The following is a 12052-nucleotide window of genomic DNA, read 5'->3' as shown; positions in this document are numbered from 1 at the left end:
ATCTAATTGATGTTCTTTTTCTTTCCTAATCTATGCCATAGCTAAAACTTCTCTCATGTTTGCTTGATTTTTCTAACTACCTCGTTGCCCTTCTCTGGATTCAGGGTTGTTTTCCAAGCCCTTTTGCCCCAGTACTAACCTTTTGACTGGCAGATCTCTCTTTTACAGGCTGAGGAAAAGCAAACAGCTTGTCAGCTCAGTCAAGAGATTCAGCTGGGGAATAAAGGAAGCTCAAATCTCAGGTACTTTTAGATTCACAATTCAAGCTGTTCATTAGGTAGGGTTTGTTAGTTGTTGTTGTTTTTGTTGTGTTTTGTTTTTAATATAAAATGTTGGAAGGGTTAATTACTGCTTTCCTTATAGTTGCCTCTCAGCTTCTCAGCAGCTGTGCGTGCGCCCATCTCTTGCAGTCACATCATTTGTCCTTTCCAGTCATCTGCTCTGTGCCCTGGCTGCAGTGGTGCAGGGTAAGTAAGGCATCAGGACTTGATGTTCCTGTGGTGGTCTAGCAGGTTAGACACATATACCTAAAATCTGAAAGCTACCCACCCCAAAGTGTCAAATGCAGCACTTTAGATTACAAGTTTGTTTGCTAGAATTAGAATAGACATTCTGGTGCCTACTGTTCACAGAAGGTCTTCCTGTTCAGGAGTACCTCACACGAAAAATCATGTCTGCATTTTTTTAGTTTCTCCTTTAAAAAAGCAACAACATAACATAAACTTCACAGTTAATTTCCAAGTCCAAACTGTGTTGGATATTGTCTGAGGCTCAGTTGCTATCAGTAGCCATAGTAAACATGGTGTGATTTGATGTAATCAAGGCAAAATGCAAGAAGCTGAATTTAATCATCTTGCATTTGTTGTGACTAAACGTTTGTTCATGGACCTCCACTGTGTGTGAGATGCTCTCTATGAACTTCTGTAACACTGAGAGCAAGGATCTACTTTTTGATCGAGTACAAGTTAATGCAAGTAGAGGCAAAACAGCCCAATCAATACAGAGTTAGAATTATATTTGAAAGGCTTAACAAAACAAATTGGAAAGTACATTTTCTCTAAGTCACTTCTGAAATTGTACCAGAAGGTGTGTTTCATGCTTGCACTGCACAAATAATTACAATTATTCCATTTGAGAAGCTGGAATGATTGGATCTATTGACAGGCCTTTCATGGTCCTTAACCTAACAGATGTCACTGCAGTTAATGTAACAGTACTCATTCCAGAATGTCTAATCTCTATCCCTTTGAAAACAAAGTATTTAGGAGGGTCTCACTGAAAAATATTCTTACATAGAGCAGAGGACTGAATATAAGCTTCCTGTTTTGTTTCAATTTAATGAAATCCAGTAAAAGCAGATAGGAAATACAGAAGTTAGATTGGGAAAAGTAAGAGGCAGCAATATTAACTGCATAGCAGCATATTAACTGAAATAGAAAGGTAATTTGAAACTGGTGGAAAAGTGCTAGTAGAGCCTAATGTAATTCATACTTAATAGGAGAAATAAGAAACATCAAGGAGGGACAATGTCACATGAGACTATATTAAAGAAACCTAAGAAATATAACCTCTTTGGCATATCTCTTTTTCAGCCCAGCACTGTACTAAGAATTAGATGTGCAAGATTTTTGACATCTAGCTATCTACTACAGGAAAGAATAACACCTACATCAATTGCCTGCAATTTAAATAACCACATAGTAAGCTTTTGTAACTGGAAATATCATAGGGCCTCACTATAATCTCAGACACACTGCTTTAATTCCAAAGAAATTTCACCAAAGTAAATGTAGTTGTGTAAGAATGTGTAAAATCAGAATACAAACCTATAGAACCCTGAGTTTTTCATTGTTTTGTTTGTTTGTTTGTTTGTTGTTTGTTTGTTTTTAATAAAAAGAGAGTTTTGAAGAGCATTAATGATTATTGTATTTTTTTTTTTCTTACAGGAAGCTTGAAAGTAAAGCATGATGAAGAGTAAGCATTAGTAAGCAGGCTAAGGTCTTATTTTTAAATAGGACCTTCACACGCAGGATGCAAAGTTAACAGCATCTGTTGTTCACTACGGACAGCAACGACAAGCAGATGTCAATTCTTTGAATAGCCACCAGCTCTGTGTTTGATTCTGCAACTGCTAATGGGATATTTTATTTCCTTTGTTCATTATTCCTGCATAGAGATGTGAAAGGAAAATAATAGCTTTAATTATCTTCTTACAGTGGGCTGGAGATACTAATTTTTCTAGTCACTGCATCCTGCAACGCTCATAGGTTGCAATTCAGGGCTTCTACTTTTCTTATAGATGGACTTAAGGCAGTTTTAGATGCAGCTGGACATTCTGGCTATAGAGTTCAATTGCTCACCATCTCTGATGTTAGAAAAATGCATTCTGGAGCTGGAACTTCATAAAAGGCATGTATGTCCAAACTGTCCTTACAGGAAAATGTTTATTTCGCAGTAAGAGCAGATCTGATTTCATCCCCTGGTCTGCTCTTGTTTAGTTTAACAGGACCCAATTTCAACTCTGTGTAAGCAAGCATTGGAACATACGGTTTACAGGAGAAGTATTTGAGCTTGTTCATTTCTGAAATTGTTTGTACCCAGGACTTTCCTCATAATCATTTCACATTGAGTCTTGTTATGACATTTAAGCTCTAAGTATTTCATCAACAGAGAATGGAGCTTTTTCCAGAGTTGGTGTGTCTCAGTGATAGCTCTGTCACTGGTCCTTAGTGAGCTCACTTGTGTCTTGGAGGACATCAAGCAAACTGTTTTTGACAGTAGGATACCTGAGAGGTGAGCCATTTCTGCCTCTGTGACAAGGCATGCAACATATCAGTGTTTTCTTGTTCAGACTGGCCTTATTTTCATAACAGTTGAACATTCTAGATAAAAATCCTAATTCCGGTCGCCAAGATTGCCCAGGATTTGTGGTTTTTTTTTCATATATAATCTACCAATGCTCAATTTTCAATATTTTATTTAGCCTTTGAAATTTCTTAGAAATTTTATCATACTTTTCTGTTTAGTGTATTCTTAAACTCACTCAATACATTTTCTGCAAGTGCTCTTGACTTTGAATTATTCAATTGGTTGAGAGGCAATAATTCATAAAGATATTACATTTTTAAAAGATAGTCAATTTAAAAATGCTCAATAAGTACATTTCTTTTGAAGCTTATGCTATTCATATTACTTTAAAGTACCAAAATTTTTAACCATTGTGCTTTTCCATTTCATTAAAGTTAATTGATTTCAAACATTTGAGAAAATGCTTTTCTGTTGTCAATACTTCAGCAGAGACCGAATCATGATTTTGATGGAGATGATTTTATCTTTCCGGTTAATTTGTCTTTGAACTTCCACACTTAGCAGTGCATCTTTTATTATCATTACCTTGTTTCTAAAGCAGTAGACAAACTTGAAAGAATGCAATTTCCACAGAACAAGTACATTTGCTCTAAACGAACACAATTAGAGGTTGATAGGCACTCAAAGTGGACAGAAGAAAGAAAATACCTGATATACAAACTTACAACACAAACAAGTAAAAAGAAAAAAAATTACAGAGAATAAACCAGGTTACCTCAAGAACGGTAGAGAAAGAGCTCTGCCAACTGTCATGCATTGCAGTTCAGAAAATTTCTTATTGTCTCAAAAATAGTTTTGCATACTCAAACATATCTAAATATGTGGCTGTTTTCTTGCACACACCTTACTCACATGTAGTGAGTCTTATGCGATATCTCTCTGTGTGTCTGTCTCAGTCCTATCAGACTGTGCTATTTTTGGCTGAATTCTACCAAGAGTGGCATGCGTTTCACTGCCCTATCATTAGTCTGAAACTAGGTAGCTGAGAGCAGGAAGAGGACTCTATTATTGTTCTTTCCCATGATCCCAGCCCTCCCCTGGTGCTTTCAGGAAAATATTGAAAACAAATCCATACTGGAGAGGGAGAACAATGTGGGAAAATAGGAGCTCGCACCTTTTTAGACATCAGGGAATCCAACCATTAGACACAATCCATAGGAAATCAGGCCTCATTAATTCTGCAGCTCACAGAACTGTTTTTCCAATGTAAGGAGGCTCAGCTGTACAAGCAATTTTTTCTGAGGCTTTCAGTCTGAGTGCTCAGTTTGGAAGAATATGACATCAGGTATTTTGGACCTGACTTCCTGCAGTGAAGGAAAATTCCACTGTTAAATTGTTGTGCAGTTGATATTTCTAAAACTTCCACTCTTTGTATGGCAGGCTGGGTAATTCTGGCAGTCCTCTCATGCAGTGTGTCTTCATAGATTTCAATGTCAAATTAGAAGCTCTGATGTAAAGAGAGATTTAAAACACCACTCACTATTTTATGAATACTAGTATATTCCTTAATACCTTTTCCTGAGGCTATCAGAGTATTTTAATGTCCCGTCACTCCTGCAGCATACAGAAGGGTCATAGAGCAGCAATTTCCCCGTGACAAGAATGCCTTTGAAGCAAAACAAAGCAGTATTTAACATTTCAGAGCAACTCTCAAAAGCAGTCACTGAAAACCAATCACGACTGCCAGTGGAATGTAGGTCAGGAAGATGCAATTATCTAGCTAGAAATTTTAAAGGATAGCGAGGTTAGCATCCTACTCCTGCACTACAGATCCACAAAGTTTTTAGAAACCACAACTGAGGAGACCCTCTGCCTTATTTCTTCTTGGAAAGAGAGAGTCCCTGTGAAGTTCACTGATTGATGGTGCTGCGTTCCAAGTGCTGTGTGGTATTTGCTCACTCTGTGCTACCCGCTTCCTATTGCAGTATGGGATTCCGGGAGATCAAGAGAGGTCATGAGATCAATGTAAAGGGCTACAACAATATTCTTGCAACAAATGAAACAGTATTTTGAAGCTGGCGTCAAGGAAGAGAATGTCAAAAGCAGCGAACTGGGAAATGGCCACCCAGTATTGCAGTATCTTTCATCTTAATATATCCCAAACAACCATAAAAATGCTAACAAATGGAGATCTCCTTATTTTCTGCAGCTGCCTGGGAGGTGCAAAATTATAGATCCAGGGAAGCATGCACCCTTGCTATTTAATATCATGCTTATTACATCTGGCTTTGTGGATTGGCAATTCTACTCTGTTATCTGTGAATTTTTATATGGCTTTTTTTCACAATAGCATCGGAGTATGTTCCAGTAGTTCATAAACTACAGGCTGAAAATCTGACCTGTAGTTCTTTTTTTTTTTTATTTTCTTCCCAGGGGATAAGAGTATACTAATGGATGTGAATGGCTTAAATTTATAGTTAAAGTCTACTTTATGGTTATAGCTCTAACATATATTTTTTTATTAGCAAAGATATCCTGTTTTGTGTTTATACTGGATGTCTTCAGTACACTAAGATGTGAAAAGGCATCTTGTATTTGGAGTGGAAGGCAGTGAAGGCTCCAGACCTTAGTTTATAAGGAAGTCTGTTAAAGAACTTCAAGCCAACCTGTGGAAAAATGGTACTCATCAGCTGAAGGATTTATCCTTCCTTTGAAGTGCTCCATTATGCCAGAAGAGCAAAGCTGTGTACGCCATAATTTTTATCAAGAGATTTATGTAAACATTTCATATGTTAGCCACAGATATCTGAAAATCTGCAAATACTGTCTGCTTTCACCTGGATCTTTATCCACCAAAAAGATAATGTAGAAAGTTAAGAACCGTTTTCGTATGCTTTTACTGGTCTATGGTTTGAAGAAGAAGATGCACATTTAGTGTCAGCAAACATTTCAAAAAATGATGGTGATTCCACATCAAGTGAACAAAGGAACTTTATGTTGCTGTCCAGATGTGGCACGTGGCAACAAGCCTTTCTGGTGGAACAAAGATCACCAACTTTCCCTGCAGTTTAGAAACTGCAGCAATTGCACTTCTTTCATTAAGGAGCATGTCTAAATTGTGGATCTGGTTTGTGATGTGCTCAGTTCTGACTACTGCTTCTGAACTAAACATGAACTATGATGGGCCACGTGCACAGTGAGTTAAAATCTGAAATCAGTTTGATTTGTAAGGTAAATTCAGAAATGCAAGATGGTCATTGATAGCCCTAATATAGAATCTCTATCAGTCACCGGCAGGTTTTAGTTGTGTGTGCTAGGTACTCAAATGAGCATTCAGCTAATGGCCTGCTAATTGCAAATGAGAAAAGATGGAACACTGCATACTTAGTTTCTGGGGCCTTAGGAGTGACTCCATAAATACTTCTAATGGTTTCAGTGTGTTTCCTTTGGGGTGCATCAAAACCAGTTCAAGCAGAGTGAGTCAGAGAAGGCAGAAAGGCTTTGTCAGTACAGATGGGTGCAGACAGTCATGCGTTTGATCTTCTTGCACACTAAGCTGCCTGAACAGAAGCCAGCTCTGGCCTGGAAGCCATAAAGACTCATGAATATATCGCTGTGCTGAAGCTCACAGGCCTCACCAGCTCAAGGGCTACTTTTGTTTCAATAACCTGAGTAACCTTTTTTTGTTCCAATGAAGTTGCTTCCATGAAGTGATCCATGACCACAGATCAATGTCTCAAGAAGGGAAAGCTTGAAATGTCTTATATGCTGCTAGACCTGCAAAGTGATCAGTAGTTACTGTTATCTGGAAAGTTTTATCAGCTCCTGATTCTATTGGTGAAAGAACCACCAGATTCTATTTAAGACTCTGCTCTGGTAAAAGTGAACAAAACTGAGATTAAATTAGCAACTGTAGCAGTACTAGCAAAAAATAAAATTAAAAATAAAAAATAAAAAAATAAAAAAGTTCTGTTAAATGTACATGCAGGGTCCATAGTCTTGTGTGACATGGTTGAGGGCTCCCATTTAGTGATCTGAGTTAACAACTGGCATAACTTGGAGTAGCTGCTCCGTGCTCCAAAACTCCATGCCCTGCTACAGCAATTCCTGTTCACTCCCCACAGTGAGGGTAGAGAGGACAGGGGTGAGCCTTGGAGCTTGATCTTTCCTTTTCCTTTTCCTCACTTAGGAGACAGTGCTAAGTGGAGGAGAAAAAAAAAAAATCACATAAAAGGCAGGGAGGATGACAGAGAATGTGTGATAAAAACAGAGAGGAAAAAAGATGTGAACTGAAAGAATAAAGTGATATTGTCATAACAGCCACAGGCCTCCCTTCTGGAAAGGACGGGGAGTAATTGCCAAACTCAGTGTGCTGCAAACCCAGTGTCAAATTATCATTAATAATCTTGAGAAATGAGTCTGTAGGATAGAAATGAAACTGGCAGTATTTCAGAGGCAGAGTCGACATCAACTGTCATCCCATTGAGAGACATCCCCTGTTAGGACCTGTTAATGCTGCACTCCTGTCAGAGTGACATATAACATTACATGTTAAACAAGTGGTAGACGAGACAGTGTGGAGGCAAATTGTTCAGCAGATGGCATGGACTACTTCAGTCACCATTTGAAGTTAGAAAATAGAACAAAAGCCATTTATTGCATTCATTCCAAATACTAGTCAGGGTACTGCTCAGCAGCTTCCTTCCTTTGTTGTGGCTGCTGGGACGAGAGGAATTTCATGGTGTGACTATAATATGGAGTATTTCAAGTGTAACTCTAACCGTGTGTCTATACTTGTACATACACGTTGAGAGGAGATGGCAGCAAGGCTGGATATATCTGTGCCTGAGCTGCAGTAAGTGCATTCTTTGAACAGATTTTATCTCCAAATATCTGTTTTGAGCTGTGAACCACCTGTGACTCGTAGCGTATTTTTCCTTTAAAATCTTCACAATATATAGATATATTTGACTTACAGCATCTTCATTCATTATCAAATATAGAAAAAAAAATGACATTTTCTTTGGGAGCTAGGAAAAGAATGGTATAAACAGCATGACAAATATTTTCTCCCTCATAATCTTCAATCCGTGTCTTTCTGAAGTAAGTCCCATTGACTTTAGTGGTTTTGGACTTTGCTCTTATAAACCAACCGATCTCTTAGGAAAAATAAAAATCTTCAGCCATTGGCTTGGGACATTCTGAATGGAATAACAACTTGGATGTAAAATGGGTCCTCACATTAACCAACTTATAGACAGTCATGTTTCAGTTTTCCAATTACACTGGCTTTCTTCCTCTGACTTGAAAAATGAATACTGAACAGCAGAATTTCCCTATGCAAAGTGATAGGCAAGGAGAAGTGCCATTACTTGTTACTTAGTAATGTTAGTTTATTGTATAGTGCTTTTCATTAACTGATAAGATGCAGCCTCTTCCCTAAGGAGTTCACAGGTGGAGAAGAAACAGCAATGTTCAAAATCCTCTTGGTCATTCAGAATTCCTTGTTTTAAATGTGATTAGAGAAGCCATAGTATAGAAAAGTGAATCCAATACTAAATTCCAATCCATAGAGTATTTCCCATTCCGTAAATGTAGGAAAAAGTAGGAAAAAAGAACATCTCACCTTCTCAAGTGGATGAGTGGAGTATTCAACAATCACATTGAATAGCAAAAATATCCTGCTGCACATTTTCTTGGGTGCAGCTTATGAATTTATGGTCTTCCTCAGTGGTATCCAGTCCTATGTGTTAAAAATAAATTTTTAGATTGTGAGAGTTTTTGATTAGTGTGCAGTAGCTTAAGTTACGTCTTTCCAGAAATTTACAGATAATCTTCTGTGTTCAATTAGTATTTATTAGAAAATTTGATGATGTATATATATATATATATATAAATAATTACTAGAGAAGCATAAACATAAACCTCGGTAATTTAATAAGGTTTTCTTGAAGGGCCACATACTATTGACATTTTCATTGAAAATGTATATAGCTAATCATAAAATAATGTTATTTCTGATCATACAGAACATGGAAATATAGTTGTTGAGAGAGAGGGATAATACTTTTTATTCCAAGATACAGGAGGTCTCTTTTCCTGTGAATATGTTGTGATTTAGCCTGGAGTTCTAGCTTATTAAAATAAACAGTGCCTTCTTTAAAAAAGGATGTGTTAAATTAATGAGAATTGTTACCTGAATAAATATCATTTTTATGACTTTGCTTATTTGTTTGACTGACTGTTTCTGTTTGCCAGTCTGATCTGTTGCATGCCCCACCTGGAAGGCCCAGAACATTCCAAATGTATGTTTAAAGATAGGACTATTTGTTACCCAAAATATCTACTGAGTGTATAACAACCTAAGGCTTTTTTTTTTTCTGCCATCAGCTGTCAATTTATGGAGTTGGAAACTTCAGATCTTGTAGTGATTTTACTGTGATTTTAAGTGTGTTGTGTGCACATAGAAAATACAATAGTGAAAATCTTGTGGAAGAATTGGGTCTGGTTTTAGAAAAAAGTTTCCAAACCTTTTTTCTTCAAACTTGGGAACCTTTTTATGTATCATTCATGGCTCACAAACAGTAGGTATGAAATAATGCATTTAATATTTTCAGGAATTTAGTATACTATTAAAATCACAGGTTGATTTTCAGTGGTGACATAACAATTTTAATGCACAGTAAATCTATTTAACAACGCTGTTAAGCCTTTCGGTTTTTCTCAGCAGGCCACAATTTTCTAAGGTATTTCAAATACTAAAATTCATCTAGAAACAGAGTGATTTCTCTGTTTTTATTCCCTGATCACAAAAGTAACTGAATGCAGACATACTTCATGGAGATTTTTAGATGTTAAGCCAAATATTGCTCTGAGGTTAATGAATTAACACAGATTCTAATGATAAAGCCCAGGGATCTCTCAAAGATGGGAGCCTTTGATCTGTAGGAGTTATCATTTCTGTATCAGCGTAAATAACGTTTTTGTTTCCTTTGCCACCATGAAAGCATACACACCAATTTGACATTGTGCTTTAAAAAAAATTATAATGCAACCACTTTCCACCTACAGCTGCTGATGGAGCTTTAATATCTATTTATTCCTTTTCACTGATCTTGACCTTGAGTTGTTATAACTTGGTATGCTCCAAGTCATTATGAAACTATTTATTTATTTGGCTCTGTTTCATGCCTGTTAGTAATCAAATGCTGTTTTTCTGTTACTATGTTTCTGAGCAACATGAAATGTACAAAAAAGAACCAAACAACAAAAGGCAATTTCAATTGTTATGAAGTTTATGGGAAACAGCCTGAACTTGTTATAGTTATTTTTACATGGGAAAATTTTGGAAAAGGATATTCACAAAGTATGATATAAAACTCCCAAGGCTTTTTCTAAGTTTAATAGAGAAAGATAGACCCGGCTTAGCTCTTCTAAGCGACCCTCTGTCCTTTTGAATACAGTACAGAGGGAGAGATCAGCCTTATTAAGATAATGTTGGCCTTTATGAACACCCCTCACAGAGATTAATAGGGATGAAAGAGAAATAAAGCTCTAATAAATGTGTAAGCCTCTTCAGAAAATGCCATAAGTAGGTCTTGTTTTTCTAAACTATTAAGAAAATCTCTGTCCAGAAAGGCCAATTCAATGGCAAATGCCATTTCCCCAAATGAGGTCATATAGACTGTAATGGGAATAGTAGTGATCTATGGAGGCTTTAAGTCATTCTGTGTAGTTTTCCATTAGTTAAATAGCCAATTAAAATAATCCCAAGAAGTGAAATTTCACTTCTGTGTCAATTTCCTTAACATGCTCTGCCCTGTTCAAAGCTCACCACATGTCTTTTGGCTACTTGACAGTAGCTGTATGGGTATTGTCATAACAAATACTGAGACTACTACATCTATGTAGCAAACCTTTGAAACTGAGAGATCAAAATAGGACTGTCATCAAAAACCTACCTGAAACTCTCACATAAGAAAAATCTGACACACCTGACATGGAGCTACTACTTATACCAAAACGCTTGGGAAATGGCAGGAACAGTGTGAATGGGTACCTAAATCCTTGCTGATTTTTAGGTGTAAAATCAATTGAGAACATGAACATACAATCACAAATAAAACTAGGTCTAAATAGGCAAATGAAGGTGAATACCACTAATAACTGCCTGCATATAAGGGATCAAGGAAAGAAATCAAGAGGAAAGAAGATTGTTTTATCTCAAGATTATCTTCAATTACTTGTTACTACAATCACAAAGAGTGTTTCAAATCTCTGGTTTAATTAAGAGGTAATCCAGAATTATCACATTTAATTATTTTGTAAATGTCATTAAGTACTCAGTCTTTGTCAAAAGACACCCACTGTGAAGCAGGCTATTAGCACAAAACAAAAAGAGCATGCCACTGAAGTGGGTAAAACTACATGGAGCTATGCTTGTTGACGTATATGAACAGCTGAGGTTCTTCACTAAATAGACAATTTACAAACTAAGTTGTCACATTCTTGAAGAGACAAAAGTACAAGTAATTAAACTGGATGATCCTGGCTTACTTTATGTAATCCAGTGTTTCAGAATGGTTGTTACTGAAAAAACATTCTGATCTTCAATAATCTCTAGACTAGGCAATTAGTCTTCTTACCTCACATATGTGACTGATGATTGCTTTTAAAAAACATGTTTTCTGTACATGTCTTTTCTCCCTCTCCCCTTCTTTTTCTCCCTTGGAGTTAATTCAAAGCTATTCAAAGAAAGTAATCATAATAGTTTGTAAAACAATTATGATTAGATTTGTGCTTTTCTCCCTGCCCTCCCTGAAATGTTGGCTTTCAGCACCTCTTGGAAAGTAGTTCTAATGTTTATTTGCCTTTTCTCCTCTTGATGTCTCTCAATAACGGAATACGTTTTTCTACTGAATATTAAAAAGCAACATTAATCATTCAGCAGTAAGGAGAAAAGCTGCAGCTGGTATAAACAGGCTTCACTGACTTCCACAAAGCGATGATAATTTATGACATGAGAAGATCATGCAGTAAATAGCCTATTAAATCTAAATGAAATGTATAGTTAATTGCACGTGGCATATGATTTATGGTGCTATTTGTTCTACGAATTTCTTGACAAGATACCATTACTATTTGGCAAAGGATCTGAAAGTTTTTGTTGGAAATTTGGCTACATTTTAACTATAGCCAATAGATGTCTTTGTAAAGTAATAGTAACAAATCTGTTAGTGTTCTT

This window comes from Tympanuchus pallidicinctus, unplaced genomic scaffold (assembly GCF_026119805.1).
Source record: "Tympanuchus pallidicinctus isolate F22 unplaced genomic scaffold, pur_lepc_1.0 scaffold8, whole genome shotgun sequence".
NCBI lineage: Eukaryota > Metazoa > Chordata > Aves > Galliformes > Phasianidae > Tympanuchus > Tympanuchus pallidicinctus.
Note: the sequence above shows the minus strand (reverse complement) of the source record.